The sequence below is a fragment of the Lissotriton helveticus genome, chromosome 7, assembly GCF_964261635.1.
Source record: "Lissotriton helveticus chromosome 7, aLisHel1.1, whole genome shotgun sequence".
Classification (NCBI taxonomy): Eukaryota; Metazoa; Chordata; class Amphibia; order Caudata; family Salamandridae; genus Lissotriton; species Lissotriton helveticus.
This window is the reverse complement of record NC_136068.1, coordinates 612,811,496-612,834,318: the sequence shown is the minus strand read 5'-3', so window position 1 is coordinate 612,834,318 and position 22,823 is coordinate 612,811,496. Positions and strand designations below refer to the sequence as shown.

Sequence of the window (22,823 nt, the reverse complement as noted above, 5' to 3'; positions counted from 1 at the left end):
GTCTACTGCATATACTAGTGATTAGAGTTATCTCTATATACAGAAAAGCAGAGTTCCATTAAGTGGGGTCGGAGGGGGGATGCAGTCACAGCACCAAGGGAGGGACAGAGAAGGGCAGGAAAGTGAGACAAACGAGAGAGGGAAGCAGATAGTAATGAGTAAGACAGTGAGGAGTGTGTCAGAAGCAACAGGAGAGACAAAAGAAAGGCAGCTGGGACAGAGGGGGAGGTCAGAGATCGCTAAAATGGCAGTGGAGAAAGGTAGAAGAAGAAGCGAGTCATAAAAAGAAAATGGCGGGGAGCATAAAGGTCCAAGTCCGAAAGTCCAGGAAGAGGGCTGCCATAGCAAGCACGTCCTGCAACTGAAACGTGAGAACAGAAAAACCTTGCATGCACATGAAATTCACTGACTACCTCCAAATGCGAGAGCTTACCAGGGAAATTACATTTGCAGGCCTACATAGATCGGCCAACATAAGAATAAACAAATAGGCCTTTCATATACACAACGTGAACATTCCAATTAGACCTTTAAACTTCAAATTATACACACAGGGTAACAATGATTTGCTTTGCAGGCATCTACAAATGATTACACATTAAGCACAATTAGTCATTTCACGTGCAGACTTAAACATGGTGCACGTTTAAATCAAAATGCATCACTTTACACGTAAACTTTTTATTAAGCAATTGCAATGTACCAAAGGTTACAGTTTCCAACATAAATTCCATTTCGTTTCTCTTGCATGGCCCAAAGCAATTTCTATTTTTTTCACTTAACACCTTTATTATTACCACACATTTCTAATAACCAAACATTAATATGACACAGGAAGATATGGGGGTGCGAACTATCCATGGTAATGATGCACCCCTACAAATTTTAGAGCACCATTGCGCTCCACCACTTTTAAAACAGATTCTTGAAAGCGGTGTGCACTAGACATAAGGTCTATTTTGTATGCCCTGCAGCCAGGCTTTGTCTGCTTATTGTATTGTATTTCAATCTTTTGAAAAAATGGCCCCAACACTCCAACCCGGGCATCGGAGCAGCCCTTGGTCATATCCAGACTGTACTTTTTGACCCGGGCACGAGCAAATGTTTGTAAGTACCCATGACGTACAGCATCTTGCTATGATGACGTGGCTATCCAACCTCAAGTTTATTTATGATGTAAAATAATGTCACACTTAATTCACGAAATGGGATTTTAGAGGTAAACCGGTGGGAACGGGTGGGGGCGACACGGCTAGGTTACTTGCTCTTATCAGTCCATCCGCCTCTTCCAACTCGCGGATTGGGCAATATTTGTACATTAGCGCTCTTACACGAGAGCGGTTTCCGTCAGTGCGCGAGAACCTTGTATTTGTGAGAGTGTAATCTGGCCGTGAGATGCGATTTGTGCTTTGGCAAAGGCCGTCACAGATTCATTTGTTGAAGAAAAAAATATCAATAACGGAGTTAATCAGCAACTAAAATGGAGCAATTCTTCACTTATATATCGCTACCTCAGTATGTCAGTCACCAGTGGGAGGTATACCACGCGCTCTCTCCCTATCTCTCTTGACATCTCAAAGAGGTTATTTGTACGCCAAATATCAGCTCTCCTTCTTCCACAACTTTCAGTAGTCCTCGACGGTATGGGGGGAGGAGGGTGGGGGGTTGGGCAGGGCACAGTGTTAAATGACAAACCTCCCAAAATACATGAAAAGTGCCCTGTCCACAGCCTCTTCTGTCGGGAGTAGTAGACACACTTCAGGAGAAACGGCTGCAATCAGGTACCCAGTGTGTGTGTTATTGTCCTGTCAGGTCATTCTCAGGTTTCGAGGTCCTCCCTTCGCCTCCGTCCCCCAGTGAGTGTCGCTTGTTTAAAAACATACAGTACACTTCTGAGGTCACGTAAAGTGGACCGCCACATCCACTCACAGGCAGGGAAAGTTGGCGGCCAGTCCCTCCGGTCCTTTCAATTTGGGCCATGTTCCCTCCCACCTGCCCACCCACAGCTGGCTCTGAGTCATTTCGTGATCGCAGGGACTGCCTGGCAGCGAGCATCAGAAAGAAGGAGCCGCAGCCCGTCCCCTGCTCCCGCCCTCAGCCGGCACCGGTCCTCCCGGGCGCCCGTTCACTGTGGATGCCGAGACTCCCAGCAGCAGCAGCAGGACCGCGGAGCCGAGGAGCCGCTCCCTTCCACGCGCGCGCATCTACCGTCTACCAGGTGAGGGCTTGCACCTGGCTCTGCTCGGAAAAGGGGCTCTAGCGACGTGCAGTTGGTGCTCCTGGGGACACCGCTACGCAGGAAGGTCAGGGCAGGGTCAAGTGCGTCTCCTACCAGGTGCGCAGCGAGATGGGCAGCCTCGAACCGGTCCCTAGAGAGGGCTCCTCTCGTCTGACTAACTTGCTTACTTACCCCAACTCCCGACTCAAGATTAGAAATCATTCACTATTCATTCTTTGAAGGATTTAAGGCGCCCCGAAATTGCGTTGCGTCTGAATCTTATGCACTTGAAAGGTGTGGCGCAAATGACAGGTGGCTTCAGAGCATGGCGCGGGCATGGAGGGGTGCGAAGGAGGTAGGAGGGGGGAAGTGAAACAGTGTCACCTGATCTCACTAAACCCCTCGTACTTTCCACCGAAGGTTCTACGTTCGGTGCGCGTGCTTTCACTTCCCTTTATTTTGACGGTTTGACTGACTGCCTCTCCTTCCTTAGCCACACTTGTCGCGCAGCCCTCGCGCTGCTGCTGCTGCCAGTGGGCTCGTCCATCTCAGGACGCCTGATTTGTGCTTTTCTCGTGAACGTCTGAGGAATACAATAACACTTCCAGTGAACGTGCAGCGAAATGTGGGCTGTGACAGCAAGCGTGACATTTAGAACATAAAGGAGGGAATTAAGAAGACCAGGGTGTGGAGAAAGACTAGGAAAAAAAGTGAAAGGAATAACAGAGCCTTTAGAAAACCTGCGAGTGGACAAAAAGAGAAAAGAGGCGGGAAGGAGAAGAGAGAAGTCACAGCTGAGGAATGAGGAGGGCGCATAAAAAGCTCTCCAGGGAAGGGAGACTTGTATACAAACGTCTGGAAACACGCCATAACGTAGAGATGAAGAGGCAGTAGGGGTCGGAGAGGAGGTGGGCATTGGGGTGAAGAAGCAGAGAAAGAGGGACTGATACAAGAGTGGGGGTGGGGGAAGGGGCTGACCGGAAGTGTCTGGTGAACGCCAAGAAGCGCAGACAAGTCTGTGGCACCCCCGGTGACATTCCAGCCCGTGAAGACATCTCTCCTCCCAAACACTGAGCAACATTGGTTTACTAAGTGAGACGTGACAGGGTGCCCATGACCGTGAGCAGGGAGTCCTCTCGTTTCTCTCTGTTGCTAAGTCTTGGCACCGAAAGACGCAATTTAACAACTGCTTTAGCTCAGTGTCACTTTTTGCAAACGTGCGTGGCGTTGTCTTGAATCATTGTCAAGAACCCATGGAAACAACTTTAAGAAGAGGAGTCCCCTAGTACAAGCAACTCATTTTATGAGAACAGGAACTGGGTACAAAGACATGGCGCTTGGAAGACCAGCGTCGTAAAGCCATCAGGGTAACGGTGTTATTTTGTCCATAGTGCTGCGTAGCAGCAGCACCTTCTTGCCCAAGTAAGTGCCTGGTAGAGGGATGTGCAGCATCAAACCTCTACCATGGCCAATGGTTAAATTGGTGGATACAGGGACCATCCACCTGCTCTTCCTTACTCAATCCTGGTGCTTTACGTATGACACTCAGCTGACCAGCCCCGCATGACACTAAGCTGACCAGCCCCGCTTCGAGGCACTAGGTTAGAATGAGCATCTGTCTAGCTTTTTCAATGGGACCATCAACAGAGCGTCATCCATAACTCTAGCATTTTATGGACCAGCAGCATGACCTAGCTCAGGAATGCAGGTCTTGTTTAGGCTGTAATGGGTACAATGACCAACATTAATGTCTTGATCAGACTCTTACATTTAATTTGACCAGGAGAGCAGCATTGCTGAGGTGTTCAGTGTATAATGACCAATTGCATTGCTTTGTTCAGTCTCTCATGGTTATCATGACGAGCAGTGAAGCTTCTTTTAGTCTTTTGTGCTTATGACGTCCAGCAGTGAAACTTCGTACTTATAAATACCAGCAGAGAAGCCGCTTTCAGTCATTCATGCTTATAATGTCTCTTTCACAGTTGCTCATGCAATTGATGACCAGAAGTAAAACTTTGCTCATGTTTCTTTCAGTCGCTCATGCTTATAATGACCAGCAGAGAATTATCTTCCAGTTGCTTATGGTTGTAATGACCAGCTGCAAGGCCCCTTTCAGCCGCTCGTGCCTATAATGAATACATTACTTACCACTGATAACCCTGAAGCATAGTCCTCTTTGTCCCAGTCATGTCATCAAGGTTCGGACGAGGAGGACGGACGATGGGTGATGACCATCAGTAAAGTCTCTTTCATTGCTCATAGTTATAATGACCAAATGCGAACTCTCTTTTAGTTGCTCAAGAAATTAATGGCCAGCAGTGAAGCTTTGCTCATGCTTATAATGACTAGCAGTGAAGCCTCATTGATTTGCTAATGCTTATAGTGACCATCAGTGAAGCTTCTTTCCTTTGCTCATCGTTATAATGACAGCAGCAAAGTCTCTTTCAGTTGCTCTTGCTATAATGACTAGCAGCAATGCTTTTTTCAGTCGCCTTGTTTAAAACGACAAACTCAGTGTTTTGCTGTTGCTTCTAGTTGTAATCACCAGCAGCAAAGCCTTTTTCAGCTGCTCACGCTTATATTGCCTCTTTCAGTTGCTCATACTGTTATGACCAGCTGTGAAAGTTCGCTCATGCTTATAATGACCAGCAGCGAAACCTCTTTCTGCTGCTCATAGTCATAATGACCAGTAGCAAAGTCTCTTTCGGTTCTCATGCTTATAATGATCAGCAGCGAAGATTCTTTCAGTCCTCAATCACACATTCAGGAATACAGTGGACAGTTCTAAGCCTCGTTAAGACTTTTGGGGTTATAGGGGACAGTAGTGAATCCTTGTTAAGGCTTTTAGGGTTACAGTGGACAGTAGTAAAGCCTCGTTAAGGTATTTAGGGTTACAGTGGATAGTAGTGAAACCTCGTTAAGGCTTTTGGGGTAACAGTGGACAGTGGCAAAGCCTGGGTAAGGCTTTAGAGGTTACAGTGGACAGAGGCAAAGCCTCATAAAGGGTTTTGGGGTTACAGCACACAGTAGCAAAGCCTCATTAAGGTTTTTAGGGTTATAGTTGACAGTAGCAAAGCCTCATTAAGGCTTGTGGAGTTACAGCAGACAGTAGCGAAGCCTCATTATGGTTTTTAGGGTTACGGTGGACAGTAGCAAAGCCTCATTAAGCCATTTGGGGTTACAGCAGACAGTAGCAAAGCCTCATTAAGGTTTTTAGGGTTATAGTTGACAGTAGCAAAGCCTCATTAAGGCTTGTGGAGATACAGCAGACAGTAGCGAAGCCTCGTTAAGGTTTTTAGGGTTACAATGGACAAAGGCAAATCCTCATTAAGGCTTTTTGGCTTACAGTGGACAGGGGTGTAGCCTCGTTAAGGCTTCAGGCTTACAGTGGACAGTGGCGAATCCTCGTTCACACTTTCGGGGTTACATTTGTCAGCAGCGGAGCCTCATTCAAGCTTTTGTGGTTACAGAGACCAGGAGCAAAGTCTTGTTCCTAAGCACACTGTTTGCTCCCCTTGTATCTGGGCTCCTGGAACTCCTGTGCACCAGACAGGCTCCAGATAAGAGCTGGAGCTGAAAACTTTGAGATAAGAGTGCACTTACATGCCTTCTGATAACATTGTATTTTCATTATAAGAAAATATGTATGTGTGGGCTGGAGCGCCCGCATTGTGTGCATAACAGCTATTGTGTCAACTGTGTGCTACATTTAATATAGGCTTCCCCGTATGATGTGGGATGTAGAGTACAATGTTGATATCTTAATCGGTGTACATGATGGAGCTTGTGTGGAAACTATGTGTGAGGCACCTGCTTGGCTGCTCATGCATAGTGCAAACAGTGTATTATGGTGCATGACTGTACCTCACTCAGTATGCACTCTGTGCTGTTTGCAAAGGCTGGCGGGTTAGGACGCTGTGGTCTTTGTACAATATACACTGTATAGTGCCTGACGTTAGTAGGCTGTTAAATACCGTATTCTTGGTCAACATATTTTTGGGAAATTGGTTCAGAACGGTCAACCCACTAAAGATGCAATCCCCTTGGCCAGAGAGTTGCCAATGTTGTCTCTGTAATATGACGCACAATGCAAACTATGTATGAAAGGTGCCTGTAGTATGATTTATTCAAGGTTTATCTATGTCAGACAGATTTAAGCCTGAGGGCATACACCTGATTTATTATTATTTTTCCCCCTGGATTGAGGCAGTTTTTAGGCTGTTGTAAATTAAAATTGGCATTCTTAAGTCTGTTTAAGGCAGAGGTGTGCAATCTGTGGGGCACGACCCCCAGGGGCGCCTGGAGTCCTGGAAGGGGGTTGCGCATTCCCCAGCCTCACTTGTGCCTGGATTTCAAAACATTTGCTTTAGTTTTGGTTATCAGCTGAAGTTCCATCAATTGAGTCTCTTGTGCTTTGAAAAGCTTCCCTGCCAGGGTCCTTGCTTGCCTGAGTGAAATGCAAATGTGACAATCAGTTAATCTGCAAGTGTAAAGGGTGCTTGGTAGCTGGTTCTGGCTTTAATTGATCAAATCACTTCACGCTTTCTGATGACAAAGATTAGTTTTTTTGAGTGGTAGTGCAAAGATTAATAACTGAGCTGTGAAGTGTGTGCTTTTAATTTTACCTGCATTTACACAGCCCTTAGTACCCCTAAAGGTGTGTTGAAGGGACAGTAATGTAAAAAGTAAAATTGCATTACATACGCTCTGGTATTACTAAAATCGACATTTTGGAAGCACCCTTTTATTGTAAAACTATTTGCCCGTTTTGGAGCACTCTATCTTGCACTGTGTGTAATGCAAGTATAAAGTAATGACTTACATATTTACAGTGCTTTCTGTCATAGACTGTGACCTCGTAGCACTAAAAATACACGTCACTATTCTGCACTGCACCAATCAAGATTTAATTGTGTGGCTCTCTGGTTCCACACAGAGGCGTAGCTAGAGCTTGTGGCGCCCCGGGCTATCCCTCAGAATGCCGCCCCTGGCATCCGCAGCCCTGTGATTATTGTGTGAGCTTAAGTCTCGGACTTGAATTTGGAATCTCACCTCACTGTCAAATTTCGGGCCCAAATATTTCTCATGTGTATCATTGTAATGCTAGTTTTTTATTGGTCTATTAACAAGTGCAAGTAAGTGTTAACTATCTGAACTTGCAGTTGTAGAGGGCTGCGCAGAGCACCCTGAGTATTTGCAATTTTCTGTTGAGTGTTTCTTTCAATTTGATTATTCAGTTTTCCATCAACAAAAAAATACAGAGAACTAACATTGCAGCATAGTTACAGTTGACACAGACAGTTTCGCTTATGTATGTGTGGTGGGTGCAGAGACTAGACAGGGGAGCCCAATATGTACTCAACTTCGTGAGGGAAAGAAGAAAGAACAAAAACCCTTCCTCTGTCGTACACGTTACTACTACTACACAATGTGCATGTGTGTGGCCAACGGGGAGGTGGGGGGTAGAATTTTCAGATCCAAGTCTGATGCAACACCTGTTCAAAGGGACTACTGTCAGGTCCAGTCAGATTCGACAATTGTTCACTATTGGGTGAAACTTGTGAGTCCAATGCATCCCCCTGCTCACACTCCGCACTTGTATCAGTGTCTCCCAATGTTATTGAGTCTTAATGTACACTGCTATGTTATCATTGTTTACCAAGAGTTCCAGGCATGACAATGTCAATCAATCAATCAGTGGTTTGTTAAAGCGCGACTACTCACCCGTAAGGGTCTCAAGGCGCTAGGGGTGGGGGGGGTGCAGGTTCCATTCCATCAAGGAGGGGGTCTGTCGAAGAGCCAGGTTTTTCTGGTTTCTTGCGAAGATGGGGAGCGATGTTGTCTGTCTGAGGTGGAGCGGAAGGGCGTTCCATGCTTTGGCCGCGAGGAAGGAGAAGGAGCGGCCTCCCGATCTGGTCTTTCTGGTGCGGGGAACCACGGCGGAGGAGAGCTGGGCTGATCGTAGGGTCCTTTCGGGTGCGTGGAATTTGAGTCGGCTGTTCAGGTATGCTGGTCTGGTGCCGTGGAGGGCCTTGTGTGCGTGGGTGAGCATCTTAAAGGTGATTCTTGCCTCGTCGGGGAGCCAGTGGAGTGTGCGCAGGTGCTGGGAGATGTGGCAGTGTTTTGGCAGGTTGAGGACCAGTCTTGCGGCGGCGTTCTGTAGCTTGCGGATGAGGTTTTTGTTTATTCCGGCGTAGAGTGCGTTGCCGTAGTCGAGTCTGCTGGTGGCCAGGGCGTGAGTGACTGTCTTTCGGTGTTCGAGGGGAATCCATTTGAAGGTCTTACGAAGGAGGCGGAGGGTGTGGAAGCAGGAAGATGAGACAGAGTGGATCTGGCGGTCCATTTTGAGCTCGGAGTCCAGGATGATTCCCAGGTTGCGTGCGTGGTCTGTGGGGGTTGGCGGGTTTCCGAGGGCGGTGGGCCACCAGGTGTCGCTCCAGGCGTCGGGGTTTGGGCCCATGATGAGTACTTCTGTTTTGTTGGTGTTTAGTTGTAGGCAGCTGTTTTTCATCCATTTGGCGACGGCTTCCATGCCTTCTCGAAAGTTGCGTCTGGCGGTGTTGGGCTCGTTGGATAGGGAGAGGATGAGCTGGGTGTCGTCTGCGTATGACATGATGTTGAGTCCGTAGGTTCTGACGATGGGGGCAAGTGGAGCCATGTAGACGTTGAAGAGCGTCGGGCTGAGGGAGGAGCCCTGGGGGACTCCGCACGTGGTAGGTGTGGGGTCCGAGTGGAAAGGGGGAGTCTGACCCGCTGCGTCCTGCCGGAGAGGAAGGAGCAGATCCAGTCGAGGGCTTTGTCCTGGATTCCTGCGTCGTAGAGTCTGCGCATTAGGGTGCGGTGGGAGACTGTGTCGAACGCCGCTGATAGGTCGAGGGCGACTGTTTCTCCTTTGTCCAGTAGGGTGCGGATGTCGTCTGTTGCGGCGAGGAGGGCGGTTTCCGTAGTGTGTTTTTTTCTGAAGCCGCATTGGGAAGAGTCGAGGATGTTGTGCTCTTCAATGAATGTGGCGAGTTGGCTGTTGATGGCTTTCTCGATGACTTTCGCTGGGAACGGGAGCAGGGAGATGGATCTGTAGTTTTTGAGGTCGGTGGGGTCCGCTGAGGGTTTCTTTAGGAGGGGGTTCACCTCGGCGTGTTTCCAGTCGTCGGGGAACGAGGCGGTCGCCAGGGAGCGGTTGATGGTGTGGCGGAGCATGGGTGCGATGGTGTCGGCGGCTCTGTTGAAGATGTGGTGGGGGCAGGGGTCCGTGGGGGCCCCTGAGTGGATTGACTTCATTGTCTTCAGTGTGTCTTCGGTGGTGAGGGCTGTCCAGTCATCCGTCGAATATTCCAACTATGTGAATCTATGAAAGATCTAGTATTAGAGAAGACATGTTTAATATTTTTGCATTTCTACCCTATATAATCTCCAATTGCAAGCCCACCAATAAAAAAACCATATAACATTTACTAACTCTGCATCAAGTTCTGCTTTTATAAATATCTCAATTCATCCTAAATGGGCAAATAAGCAACTATATTCTCTGTGTCTGATGCAGGATGTGTGTCACACTCTTGCCTATGTTTTTTACTAGAAACATTAGCCAGGATTTCATTACTGCTCTATTAGACAGTTCCTTTACGATCATTCTTTGTAAATCTGAGAAAATCTAGCAACAGAGGCATATGTTTGATAAGGAAAACTTTAAATTAACATCATTACACAGCTCTTCCTAGTTTGCTTCTCTTCGGTGTTTTACCCGGTGTCTATATCTTATTCAGAGGAAACTTATTTCATATTGAATAGCCTTGATCAGCGTTGTTTTTTTAAGGTCAGAAATCATTTCCAGAGGTGGAATTCCACTTTTTCTGATTTGGCTAAGAAATTAGGAATTTGATTTTCACTTGTGTAGAGCACAAGAGACAGTATTTTTTGGGAGAGCACCTTTAAAAGAAATACAAGTCTCTATTTATAAAGTTTTAATAAACTGAAAAATACCACGCCCAACATAATTTTCTTTAGCTAAGTGACATTTGGCATGAGAGAACTAAGGAAAGGTATTGGTTATTGTAATTTGTAAATATTGATAGCTCTCAGGGCTTTAAGTAGGCCGGGTCTCACCGGTGCTGAGCACCGGTAGTTTTTTAAAGGGGGCCTCGAAACAGGTCTCTATCGGGCTCCGGTTTGTGCCCTGGCAACAGCGCTTACTTCTCACTAGTGGAGAAGTTACGGCGTTACGGCATGACGTCATGCCAGGTGAGCATTGTAGGGGAAGGGAAATCCTTTCGAGAGAGTTAATTTCTCTCTGGATTTCCCTTCTTTTTTGAAACTTAGGAGGAGCAATTTTTGGTGGTGTCACCAGGGCTTTAAGTGTAAGATTTTTCAATATTATATACAAGCCATATTTGCTGCTTATTTATCTTATGCAACTAACAACCATTGACAAAGCCAATAGTCCTGACTTGTAGGTATGATGTTACTTGTTGTACAATATATCTGGATACAATGACAGACACAGCAAAATACAAGTCGGGTGGCACACTATGCTAAACACAGATTTTTAGCTTAGGTGTTTTAAGCTACGCCCCTTCGAGAGACCCCCCTCCCCCCAGTTTTTTCATCCCACTTAAAGCCCTGATAGCTCTTCTACACTTACAGAGTTTGTTGTTTATGTGCTGGCAATGACAATGTAAGTCTTTTGCTCCAATGATGATTACTTTGTTTTAACTTTTGTATTAAATTATTTCTTGGGCATAGTTAGCTAACACTGTTAACTAATGTTGCAACTCACTAAGGGGAGATCTAATAACTCACAATCATCTGCTTACATTAAAACTGACAAGTGCACGTCCCCTAATTTTGGAGTGAATGACTATGATCGGGAGTGCTGCCTGTGAAAAAATAAATAAACAAATAAACAGTTTATTTGTTGGAACAGTCTACATATATGATTCAGCGATTATTTCTATGTATTGTGACATAATCATTGTTTCCAAATCAATAACACGCTTGTTTCGTTTCAATGAAATCAAATTATACCAACTACAAGCATAAGTGGACTCCCCTCATAACCGTTGTTCTCATTCTAACATACATTCAACCCAACACACTCATTCCCTCAGCATTCACTCTGGTGTCACTTCCATGACGTGACTTCCATGTCACGGCTCACCTAAAACAACTTGACTCATCTAAATCACCCGACGCAAACCGCCGTGATCAGACAATCATCCCGATGCCTGCAGCAAAATCCTTGTGCTGCCTGTGCCGGAAATGGAGCGCGTGACGTCACGGCCGCGCTACTTTTCAGCGCAATGCTGCACGCAAGGGCAACCAAACTTTATGGCCACAGGGCCGTCATTAGTAGCGTGCGAAAGAGCATCAATCAAGATTTACGGCCCGCCCCTGCCTGGGACTAGACCCACAACAGCCACAACAGGGTACTCGCGCATGCTGCACTGCAGGCAGCATGCTTTCCATTCCAATCCAATCAGGTGCGCTTGCTCTTCACGCGGGGGGCGGCGCGCGGGCCACAGTGGCGGCGGCATTTATAATTTATTTGGGGATTGACTCATACTGTAATGTCAGTGAGTGTCCCCAAATAAATTATAAAGGCTGCCGCCACGGGCCGCCGCCTCCAACATACCCCCCCCTAGATACGCTGGTGGTTCCACACAGACCTCTGTAGTGCTTTAACTAATAGAGGCTTCATAATGTACTACAGTGCATTTCCCACTGAGTAAAAGTTTTTAAGTTTATTTTTCATTTACGCTGCCCATTATTTTATATGTAGATACCTGATAATGAGAGACCTAAAAACGTACAGAATAATTTGGGGCTTATTTATGAAAGGCTTTCATCGCCAAAGCATCACTTTTTTTGATGCTCAGGCAGTGCAAGCGCCTCGACCATACCTATGAGGCTCTGCAATTTCACCCTGCATGGCCTCATAGATATGGAGTAAGACATAGCAGGTCTATGATGAGTACCAGGTTCTAGAACTTTTCGCAGAACGGGGTGCGTACGTCTAAAAATGTTTGACAAGGGGCTCTCTGCATCAAAAAGTTTGAAGATCTCTGGTTTAAGGCTATTTTAAACCAGGATAAACCTGTTGTAAACCAAGGCCCCCTTTAATTGCTGAATATGGATGCTGCTAAATCCTTTACCTGATCTTCTTGGGATCGCTGCCCTCTATGCTGTTGGGGAGGCGCTGTGCGCCAGGACTGCCCCGTGGTGACCCGCGGCTGAGCCCGCCGCCGACGCTGCTGGCCCGGTGGCACCACATCCCCCAGAAGCCTCTGTGGCGCCGCCCTATTGCGTGAACACCCAGCGCCAGGAGGCGCTTAAAAACTGCGGGCGGCCACACGCAGCGCGGGACGCACGCGGGCATGCCCGGGAACTGCCCGGGCGAAGCCTGGGCAAAGGGCGGGCCGTCTGAGGCCGTCTGGGGCCAGAGGAGGCCGGGCTGGGCCACCTTATTGAAATTTCTACTCTTGGACAGTAAGCTTTAAACAAATTAGGATTGTAGCACTTGGCTGCAGGGGTTTGTTTGTGGGCTAGCATTATTCGATTGTACTTCTCTGATATGAGTAAGAGGAAGGTGGGGGACAGGGTGGCGGGTACCTTTGATGACTTTCTAATAAGAGCTGAATCGGTTTTAATTCACGAGATTGAGGCTTACCGAGCGTAGACTCTCGCTCGATCCGATTCTATCAAGGGGGGGATCATTACCCAGTGCCCAGAGACCTGTCATCCAGTTGACCCCCGAAGTAGTTATATCAAATGACCCCTCTTCATCAAGGTCACTAAGCTTGCTGCCAATTAGCCCAGATCCGTGCTCTCCACTGCCACAGAATAATGACGGGAGTCCAGCTAGGATTATGACAAGAGGGAAGAAGGCCTTGGGTGGTACAAATATAGAACCTCCAAATAAAAAAAGGAAGGGGCGTGGTGAAAAAAAGCAAAAGTCCCCGATAGGTACTTGTGGACCTAGTGGGGCATTTGTCTTCGGTAACCCAAGCTCCACTATACCTGGTTCTTCCACTTTGGCCTCTACTAACCCCCTGATGAATAGAAGACATTTTTTTACCCTATTAAAGGAACAATTAGCAGTCTTCCTTGAACCACTTTTGAATAGATTAGGTTCTGTTGATTCCAGACTTCCCAAGATTAAAGAAGCTCTGTCTCGCCCGCCTCAAGCGCCCCAGGTACAGCCCATTATACAGGCATTAGGAGAAGATATTCCAGTCAGAGCGGGGGAACCACATAGGATTCAGGGAGGTGTAAGGGCGAATGACCAGATAATGGGGAGTGGGGTCCAACCAGCAGGGAGCGCTAGTAGTGTATCCACTACTGGTGTTAGTAACGACAAGCACATGCCTCAACGGAAGTCTCTTGGGACTGAGGGGATTTGGAGACAGGATGATAATAGTAATGATGGTGGGGCACATAAGCCCCCCTACCTCCATCTCCCACCTGAAGCAACCCCCTACTCAGTCATTCTAGCGAACCCCCACCCCCCCCTCCTGCCGGGGTCACGCGAGCACTGGTCGGCACTTAAAAACAAAGCCCTACACTTCTTGAATAAGAAGACTGGAATTGGGGATGATTTATTCCATGAGTTTAAAATGGTTAGACGTATAAAATGGGTTGGCCATTCCACTAAAACCATGCCAGGTGACTGGGTGGTTTTGAGCTTTAGGTCACCTTCCCTGGTTCGTTACATCCTCAAGATGTATGGCCACTTCCCATTTAATGCCGCTGCCATTAGAATCCTCCCCCTTGGCTTTTTCTACAAGCACCATATGACGCCTAGCCCCAGGGACTTTCGAGTACCACAGGGTGGTTGCACCTGGCCCGATCTTCCCATTCAGCTCAACAATCGTTATGAGGTTCTTTCCTCACTCGAAGAAATTGACTGACTGGGAATAAATGTTCAAGTGGGACCAGCTAGTGGAGTAATGAAGGGGGATGAATTGGTCTCTACGTCAACAGGCTACCCATCTGGAGCTGTAATGGAAGTACAAACTCTTATCCCCGTGACAATAGTGCCCGAAGATTGCTCACAGGTGGCGGCAGCTGCTATTGGGCATAGTGACCCAGGACCACCGAGGGAATATTTGGTTATTTCCTCATGGAACATAGCGGGTCTTGAATCAAAAATAGCTTCTGCCGATTAGATATCCTATATTGAAGGTGCAGACATTTGGGCATTCCAGGAAACGTGGTCTGTAGTTGATGTGTTTCAAGCCGGATACTTAAATTTTTCTAAACTAGCAATAAGGGGCCTTAGGGGGAGACCAGTGGGTGGGTTAACTTGTTGGGTAAGGCAAGCTGAGGGGATAACTGTGGAAGAGGTTTGTATAGCTAGCCCAGATATTCTAGTCATAAGGGTCAGATCAGCAAATGGCCTCGATTTACTCTTGTATAATGTATATGCTAGGGGACAATCGGGTGGTAGAAACTCACAGGTTATTATGGCTCTAGAGTCCCACCTGACCCATGGAGCACCCTACGCCAACCTAATTATTGCAGGAGATTTTAACACCTGCTTTGAACCTTTAGACTCTGAAGATGGCAGACTTAGTGATGAGGTAGACGCACTTTGGGGGGTGCCACAATTGGATCTCCCGCCCATCAAAAAATGGACAGAGGCAGCACTCCAAGTAAAAGCGTTGTGCCTAGAATGGGGCCTAAGGGCAGTTAATGGCAGGACTAAGTCCGATGCCATGGGGGCGGTGACTTTTGATAATGGGCGTTCCAAAAGCTGCATAGACTACATTCACAAGATATGAAGATATGGTCCCTAGTCCTTGATATGGTAGTCCAATGCCGTCCTGAAGCGATCATAATCCCCTGGTTTTTAAATTGAATGTTAGGAGTTTTCGGGGCACAGCGTCAACGGAGGTTGACAATCGGTCTAACCAATTAATCATTGCGAATGATTTGGAAGCGTTCGATGGGCTAAGGTGGTTTTAGATGACAGGAATGTGGTAGCGATTAGGGCATTAGTATCAGGGTCTCTAGTGAAACTTTTATAATGTGGCTCTCAAGAGGTCCTAAACGTTAAATTAGCTGGGATACACAACGAGCTTTTTAGCGGGCTGAAAAGGTTCTTTACTAATCCCAAACCAGCTAGGAAGATTTGTACGTTTAAGCCCAACTCTTGGTATAATGACTTGTGTAGGTTAGCACATAAAGCTTTAGTGGTAGCCATTAAATCTAGGAACCAAGTCAATATCCAACAGTTTAGAGCATCTTATAAGCTAATTTTAAGATACACAAAGAAAGATTGGGATGAGGAGCGATGGCATTGCCTGCTATTAGCATGCAATGGTAGGAACATGACCCAATTCTGGGATCTCATCAAATGGGGGAATGGGCAGAGGCCAATTACCCCGAATAACAACGCAGATCCACAGCATTGGGTCGCCTTTTTTTAAGCCCAATTTCAACTGGGCACGAAAAGCATAGCCCCTGTCCCGTATATCACCATAGATGCTCCCTTGGTGTTTCACACTAAAGAGGTAGAGGGAGTTCTGAAGATCATTCCATGTGGTAAGGCACCAGGGCCTGATTGTATCCCAGCCAATCTATTTAAGCAGGATCTTGACCTCTGGATCCCATATATTACGAACTTAATGAACTCGCTAGCGGGGGGGGGCTCCAATTCCTGCATCTTGGTCTGGAGCGGAAATCATCCCGATTTATAAGAAGGGTGATCATTCCGCTCCGGCCAACTATAGACCCATTAGCCTCATCGATGCACTGCAAAAGATAGTAGCACAAGTGCTACTGGGTAGGATTCAGGGCTGGATGTCTGAAGAAGATATTTTATCCCCCTTGCAGGCAGGGTTCCGGTCCCATATGGGGACCCTGGATCAAGCTTTTCGATTTGTCCTGCTTTATTGGAAGGAGGTCCTTTTGGATAGGGGAATGATCTTTGCCGCTTTTGTGGATTTAAAATCCGCGTTTGACCTGGTCCCTAGAGCCAAATTGTGGGAAGTTTTACTAGGATTGGGGATGCCCACGGAGCTAGTTGCCTTCGTGGTGAGACTCCACAAATCCACTTATGTTCAGGTTCGATGGGGGAAACCTGGTGAAGTTACACAGAGATTTGAGGTAGGGAAAGGCGTTCGCCAAGGTTGTGTGTTGGCTCCCACACTGTTTTCTCTTTTCATTAACGGTGTGGTGCAGTATTTTGCTAACCACCCCACGGATGCGCCTATGTTAGCTGGCCAAAGGGTGCCCCTGCTCATGTTCGCAGACGACACCTTAATACTATCCAAGACGAGACAGGGGCTACAGTCGGCACTGTCTCGTTTTGAGGAGTTTTGCTGCGATCATGGGCTTGTGGTCAATGTAGAGAAGACAACATTTATGGTACTCCATGGGTCCAGGTCTGTTAAAGCAAGAGTTTTCATGAGCGGAAGACTCTTGGAGCAGACCGATGTCTTCACCTACTTAGGTGTCACCTTTGGCGATAAACTAAGCTGGAAACCCCAAGTTAAGATCCTTGCTCTGAAACACTCCCAGCTAGCAGGAGCTTTGATTAAGGAACATAGGGTTTCACTAACTAAGCCTGTAGCTCCAGTTGTTAACATTTAAACCACTAAAATCATCCCCGCCATTTTATATGGCACTGAAATCTGTGGATTTGGTAATTTAGCCCAACTATCAACAGCCCAGAATAAATTTATGAGAATGGTTGTGGGCCTGCCCCAATCCTCCCCCCGTATCCCACTCCTCCTAGACCTTGGCTGCCATTCAATTGAGGATACTGCACGGTATAGGCCGCTGGCTTTCTGGAGAAGGCTTTGGATCACTCCTGAACTACATCTATTTGCAAGGGCTCTGACCAAAGTAAGGGGATTGGACCGTTCGCATAAAATCTCATGGTTGACTGGTAATAAAACCCTGCTTACTGATATGGGGATGAGAGATTTGTGGGACAGTCCAGAGTCTGCGGATTTTCCATCCAAAGAAATATATAGGGAAGCATACTGGTATCTAATCAAAACCAGGAAGTACTCCGCTCGTTCGCGCCCAGGCGGGCCCAGGGCCTGACACCATGCCTCACACAGTGACGCCTGTCACCTCCAGGTTACAATACGGAAGAGACGCCCTTATCGCCTTGCGTCCGCCCCACCCTACTAGTTGTAGCTTTGCACAGAAGGGGAGTAGCCCATTTTTACCGTGCAGAGCGTGTTCCTCCGGCCACAATTCGGTGGCTGTGAAATCCGTTCTCTCCATGGCTTTACTAAACTGCCGGTCTTTGCCGAGCCATGCCATTGAAATTAATTCACTTATCCTAGACCACGAGCTCGATGTGTTATTTCTCACGGAGACCTGGCTCTCCCCCAGCTCTGGCCCTGATATGGTCAGAGCACTCCCCCCAGGCTTTCATATACTCCACCTTGATAGACCTAAAGGGAGGGGAGGAGGAACTGCAGTTCTCTATAGAGACACGCTCGCCTGTAAGATCCAGAATGGAGGGGTGGCTGATTGTGAGAGCTTACAGTTCTCCCTTCGGTTGTCACCTACAGTGTCTCTGGTGGGCTTGTTGATCTATCGCCCTCCCGGACCTTTGGGTAGTTTCCCTAACTCTCTCTTGGAAATGACTGCACTTCTTGCCTCTTCAACTGCCAACTTTGTTGTTCTCGGCGATTTTAATATCCATCTTGAGGACACAGCCAATGCCACAGGAGTCGATCTGCTCGATGATCTCAGATCTTTTGGACTCAATTTGGCCAATTCGGGCGCGACCCACGAGAAGGGTCACCTGCTTGATCCCTTATTTTCTAACTTGGACCATCTTACTCCATCTCCGGCTCTTGCCCTACCTTGGACAGACCATTATTTGGTGTCCGCGTTATGGCAATTCGACAGCCGAGCTGCGATGGTCCCACGGGTTCACACCCTGGAGAGAGCCTGGTCGAGGCTCCCAGTTGACACCTGGGCGGCACACTTGGAGGCCACGCAGCCCTCTCAGGGAGCCAACCCGATAGTCGCTGACGCGAACTTCCACACCTGGCTCGTGGATTCTCTAGACACTCTCCTACCCAAAAAGAAACAACTTACGAGGGGGAAGAGAGTGGGCTCGGCACCTTGGTATTCATCAGAATTAAGAACTCTGAGGAAAGGATGTAAGAGGCTAGAGCGGTCCTGGAGGAGAGACTGGAGTGAGGCGAATCGTAAAGAATATCGTGCGGCCCTGAGCAGGTACAAATCCGCTATTCGGGTGGCAAAATCAGGATTCTTCGAAGAGCGCATTGGCTCTGCGGCCAACTCTTCCAAAGAGTCATTTAGGGTCATTAAGGAGCTACTCAATGCCCCCGACCCCCAGGTTTTCCACGAGGACCCTCGCAAAAAATGCACAGAACTGGCCTCGTATTTTAAAAGTAAAATCGACAACATACTGGCTTCCCTTCCCCGGCTAGGTGAGATCTCCTCTTTGGAGGACAATCCCAGCTCCCAACCTGAGTCACCATTGGCGGAGTTGGCTTCCCTTGGTCCAGTTACTAAGGAGGAAGTCCTGTCGGTGCTGGGATCTATGAAGAGCGGCTCCCCGAAAGACCCAGCACCTATTAAATATCTTAAACAGGTGTCATCTTCTATCGTTGGCCCTGCTACGGACTTGATAAACCTGTCTCTCGCCCAAGGGGTGGTCCCCCCCAGTTGGAAAGGGGCGGTGGTTAAGGCTCTTTTGAAAAAGCCTAACCTTGACCCCGCCGATCTCGCCAACTTTCGGCCTATCTCTTTGCTGCCGGGTATCAGTAAGGTGGCTGAGAAGCTGGTGAATAGCCGCCTCTCCAACTTCTTGGAAGCCAATTCCCTCCTGGGCGACTCCCAAACGGGTTTTCGGCCCGGTCAGGGGACCGACACCTCCCTGCTGGCGGTCGTGGAGAATGCGAGGAGCATGCTGGATTCGGGGGGATCAGTGGCAGTGATCCTCCTGGACCTCAGCGCTGCTTTTGACACCGTGGACCATCAGGTGCTTCTCCAACGGCTGTCAGGGGTGGGGGTCACGGGTTTGGCCCTCAAATGGTTCGCCTCCTTCCTGGAAGGTCGTACATTTGAGGTGTGGGAAGGCCAGGAAAAATCATCTTCTACCCCTCTCCAGTGTGGTGTGCCACAGGGCTCTTCATTGAGCCCTACCCTATTCAACGTTTACATGGCCCCCCTGGAGAATGTGGTACGGCCGCTGGGTATCAAGATCATCAGTTACGCTGATGATACCCAGCTGGTGGTAGGCCTCTCCCAGTCGGCGCACCATCCCGACCGGCTGCACATGTGTCTTGAAAAGATCTACACGTGGATGTGCAGCTCAGCCCTAAAGTTAAATGGCTCCAAAACGGAACTGATGCTGCTGGGGTACTCCTCTCCATCTTTGCCCCCCAGCAGCTGGCCAAACTGTTTGGGACCGATGCCCCCCCCCAAGCAGGAGATCAAGAGCTTGGGGGTATGGCTGGAGCAGGACCTATCATTTAAAACCCATGCCAAAAAGACTGCTGGCGTGTGCTTTGGCCTGCTCCGTTCAGCCCAGAAGATTCTGCCCCTGCTCCCAGTGGCCACTCGAAGGCTTCTCATCCAGGGACTTATTATCTCGCGGCTGGATTTCAGCAATGCGCTTTTCCTGGGCGCACCCGAATCTACCCTGAGCAGACTGCAGCAAGTGCAGAACGCGGCTGCCAGGCTTTTGACGGGTCTCCCTAGGCGGCAATCTGCCCGCCCGGCGTTGAGGGCACTGCACTGGCTCCCTGTGAAGGACCGGGTGAAATTCAAGTCACTCTGCATCGCCCATAAAGTCCTGCACGGGGTGGGTCCACCTATTCTTGAGGAGATGGTCCAGCCCTATAAGGCCTCTCGTTCCCTCCGCTCTGACCACCAACATCTCCTTCAGGTTGGCAGGGTGAAAAAGGCAAGAACTGGGGGCAGAAGGTTTTCAATAAATGTGGCCTCCTTGTGGAACTCACTGCCCCTACAACTGCGCTCCGAAGCCAGTCTCTTCAGGTTTCGTAAACTTTTAAAAACTTTTTTGTTCTCTGTTTGACCCTTGCATTCTTGTAGCTGTGTTATGTTCTGATAAGCGCGGGGATGCCTATTGGTAACCAGGCGCTATACAAAACTCGGAATAATAATAATAATAATAATAGTTCTTCTTTGTCTAGAGACTTTTGCGAATTTAAAGATGAACCCTGCATGGAAAGCTGTTGGGATTTAATAACGAAACCCCGAGATCGTAAGCTCTTCCACCAGTTTAGAGTTGAGACTCTCCCGCTCAGAAAGTTTACATGTAAATGGCTACCAGGAACTAGTGACAAATGCCCATTCTGCCCGGACTGTATAGAAGATATTGATCGTTTTCTATATGTTTGCCCGGTGTACCAACAACCCAGAAGCATGTGGCTTAAACCAACATGTAGAACCTTGGGGACGCGCTCCGCGCTGACTGCTAAAAGTCTACTGAAAATTGGTTGTAATGACATCACAGTAATAGGTGTATCTAAGTTCCTGAGTTGGGCTTGGGTTTTGCGGGAGAAAAACGGGGGGTCCTAACAACTATATACTGATTTTGCAGGGTTCAGTATTTTAAGAAATTGAATTTTATGGTTTTTTTCCCCTTAGTATTTTAGATTGTGTAAAGTCTTGTGCGTGTGATATATTTAATTCTGTTTTAATGTATAGAATCTTAAAACTGTAAATATAGGTATTTATATTTTTTAACTTTATTATCAAATTTGTAAAGACAGTTTTTATGGTGCATTAATGGTTGCATTTTGCTGTAACTTGTAATCAGCTGACTGTCCTGTCTTTTAAGATGAATAATCGCAATAAAGACATTTTTGAATTGAATTGATCTAAATACTTATGTTCAAGGACTTGTTATTAAATCACAGCCTTTATCTATAAATTTTAATACATAATGTGGTATGTGTCTATGTATATACACTGGATTTTATCTCTGTACCCTGAGATTTTGCATATGTTTGATGGTAGGAGTGAGCTCTGTGTACAAAGGGTGATTGCTAAGCAGACACCTTTTTTTAACAGCAACTGCTTTTGCAAAATGGCCTCCATATTGTGCTGTGCTTGATATACATATCAGAAGAAGCACAAAATCCAAATCCCAAGGACTCTCAAAAAGTATTGAATGATGAATATACATGAGGCTGGGTTCCTTTCATTACGCTTTGATAGAGGCAGTGAAGGCAGGGACGGTGGTCTGTGAGGGACAGCACACCCCCACCCATGGATCTGCATTCACAGAATGCCTACTTTTGTCTTTTAAAACATTCTTCAAATGGTATTGGAAGAGCAGGAAGAGGACCCGATAATCACCACCTGCTGCTCTGGTGGCCCCAGTCATTCAAAAAGACAGCACCAACTTTGCCTACCTGTACCACATGGTTTCACAGGTCCGTTACCTGTCCATGGTTTGTAGCATCATTAAGGACGGCAGACCAGTCATACATTGCACTGTGTATCTGAAGAATGAAGGAGACGCCCCTCTCATGCCCTCTCCAATTGCCAATTCACAAGAAGCGAAAAGTGCAGTTAGTGTGTCATTAAGACATTTCCAACCTGCGCAGAATCTTTAATATTTTGCAACTCGCTATTTTGCGGTCGCAGCATGTAATTTTGCAAATTGCAGGTTTAGCAGCGTCAGAACAGTTTATGGCATTGGGCACATCATATCAAGGTATGCTAGGAGAACATTTTAATGGTCACTCGCTCCAGTTACTGTTTCAAGCTTTCCATATTTTGTAGTTTGTTTTTCTGGCTCGCAGGGCCTGCCTATCTATCACAGTTTCTCTCAAGGATGTGATAGGGGATGACAACACTTTCTCTTATCAAAATAGATCAAATCCCTGGGCTTTGTGCTGAGTCCCAGTACCTGCCAGGATCAACATGCAAGAATGGTTATAAAGACAGTTAATTCCCATTTATTCTCCACACATTCTTTAATACCATTTAATCCTTGCAGATGGTGTTCAATTTGTAATCTATGATCTTTCTTTAGTTAGAATAAAGTATGAAAATGTAATTTTTTCACCTTTCAAAATCTGAGGGCGGTGCTCCAGGTGGCAGGCAGGCGTTAGCAGATTTATATTTAGTGAGGGCTCAGAGCTTACAGATCAATGTTTCTAAATTGGTTTGTTTTTGTCACTTTATTTGTTAAATTGGAAAGTATTAGTCTGGGGATCAAGTAATGAAATAAACTGCCAAAACAGTGCACAGAAGGGGAGATTAGTGTTTGTGGGAGGCTCCAGTCAGAGTAATAGCTAACCTTATGACCTCAGCAGGAAGGAAGAGCTATAGATTCTTAAGGCTCTACCTTTGGAAATACTTACCATTACCTCTATATTTGGAGGAGGCCTTCAGAATGTAACATAGCGTTTAAGACCTCATCTTCCATCATGCCTGCAGGCTAGAAATAAAGTAAGCTTCCTCTTTGTAGTTCTTCCTTCCCGTCCCATCTTTGTTTGCAGGCGCTTTAAAATTTTCTTTTCATTGCAACTAGCGCTATAAAAAAAGTAAAATAATCTACTCCAGAACATCGCAAACTAAAGTTCAGGAATATTTATTTCATATCACATAACATACGGTACACATTTCCATG

At 47.1% G+C, this 22,823-nt stretch overlaps 1 protein-coding gene across 1 annotated transcript in view; it reads left to right on the top strand.

Moving 5' to 3' along the window:
* The first annotated feature begins 2,056 nt into the window (after positions 1 to 2,056).
* HRH2 (histamine receptor H2) overlaps positions 2,057 to 22,823 on the top strand; it is a 744,552-nt gene continuing 723,785 nt past the window's right edge. Inside the window, exon 1 of the mRNA XM_078650619.1 lies at positions 2,057 to 2,218. The gene's annotated coding sequence lies outside the window, so the exon portion shown is untranslated. The remainder of the gene's footprint in view (positions 2,219 to 22,823) is intronic.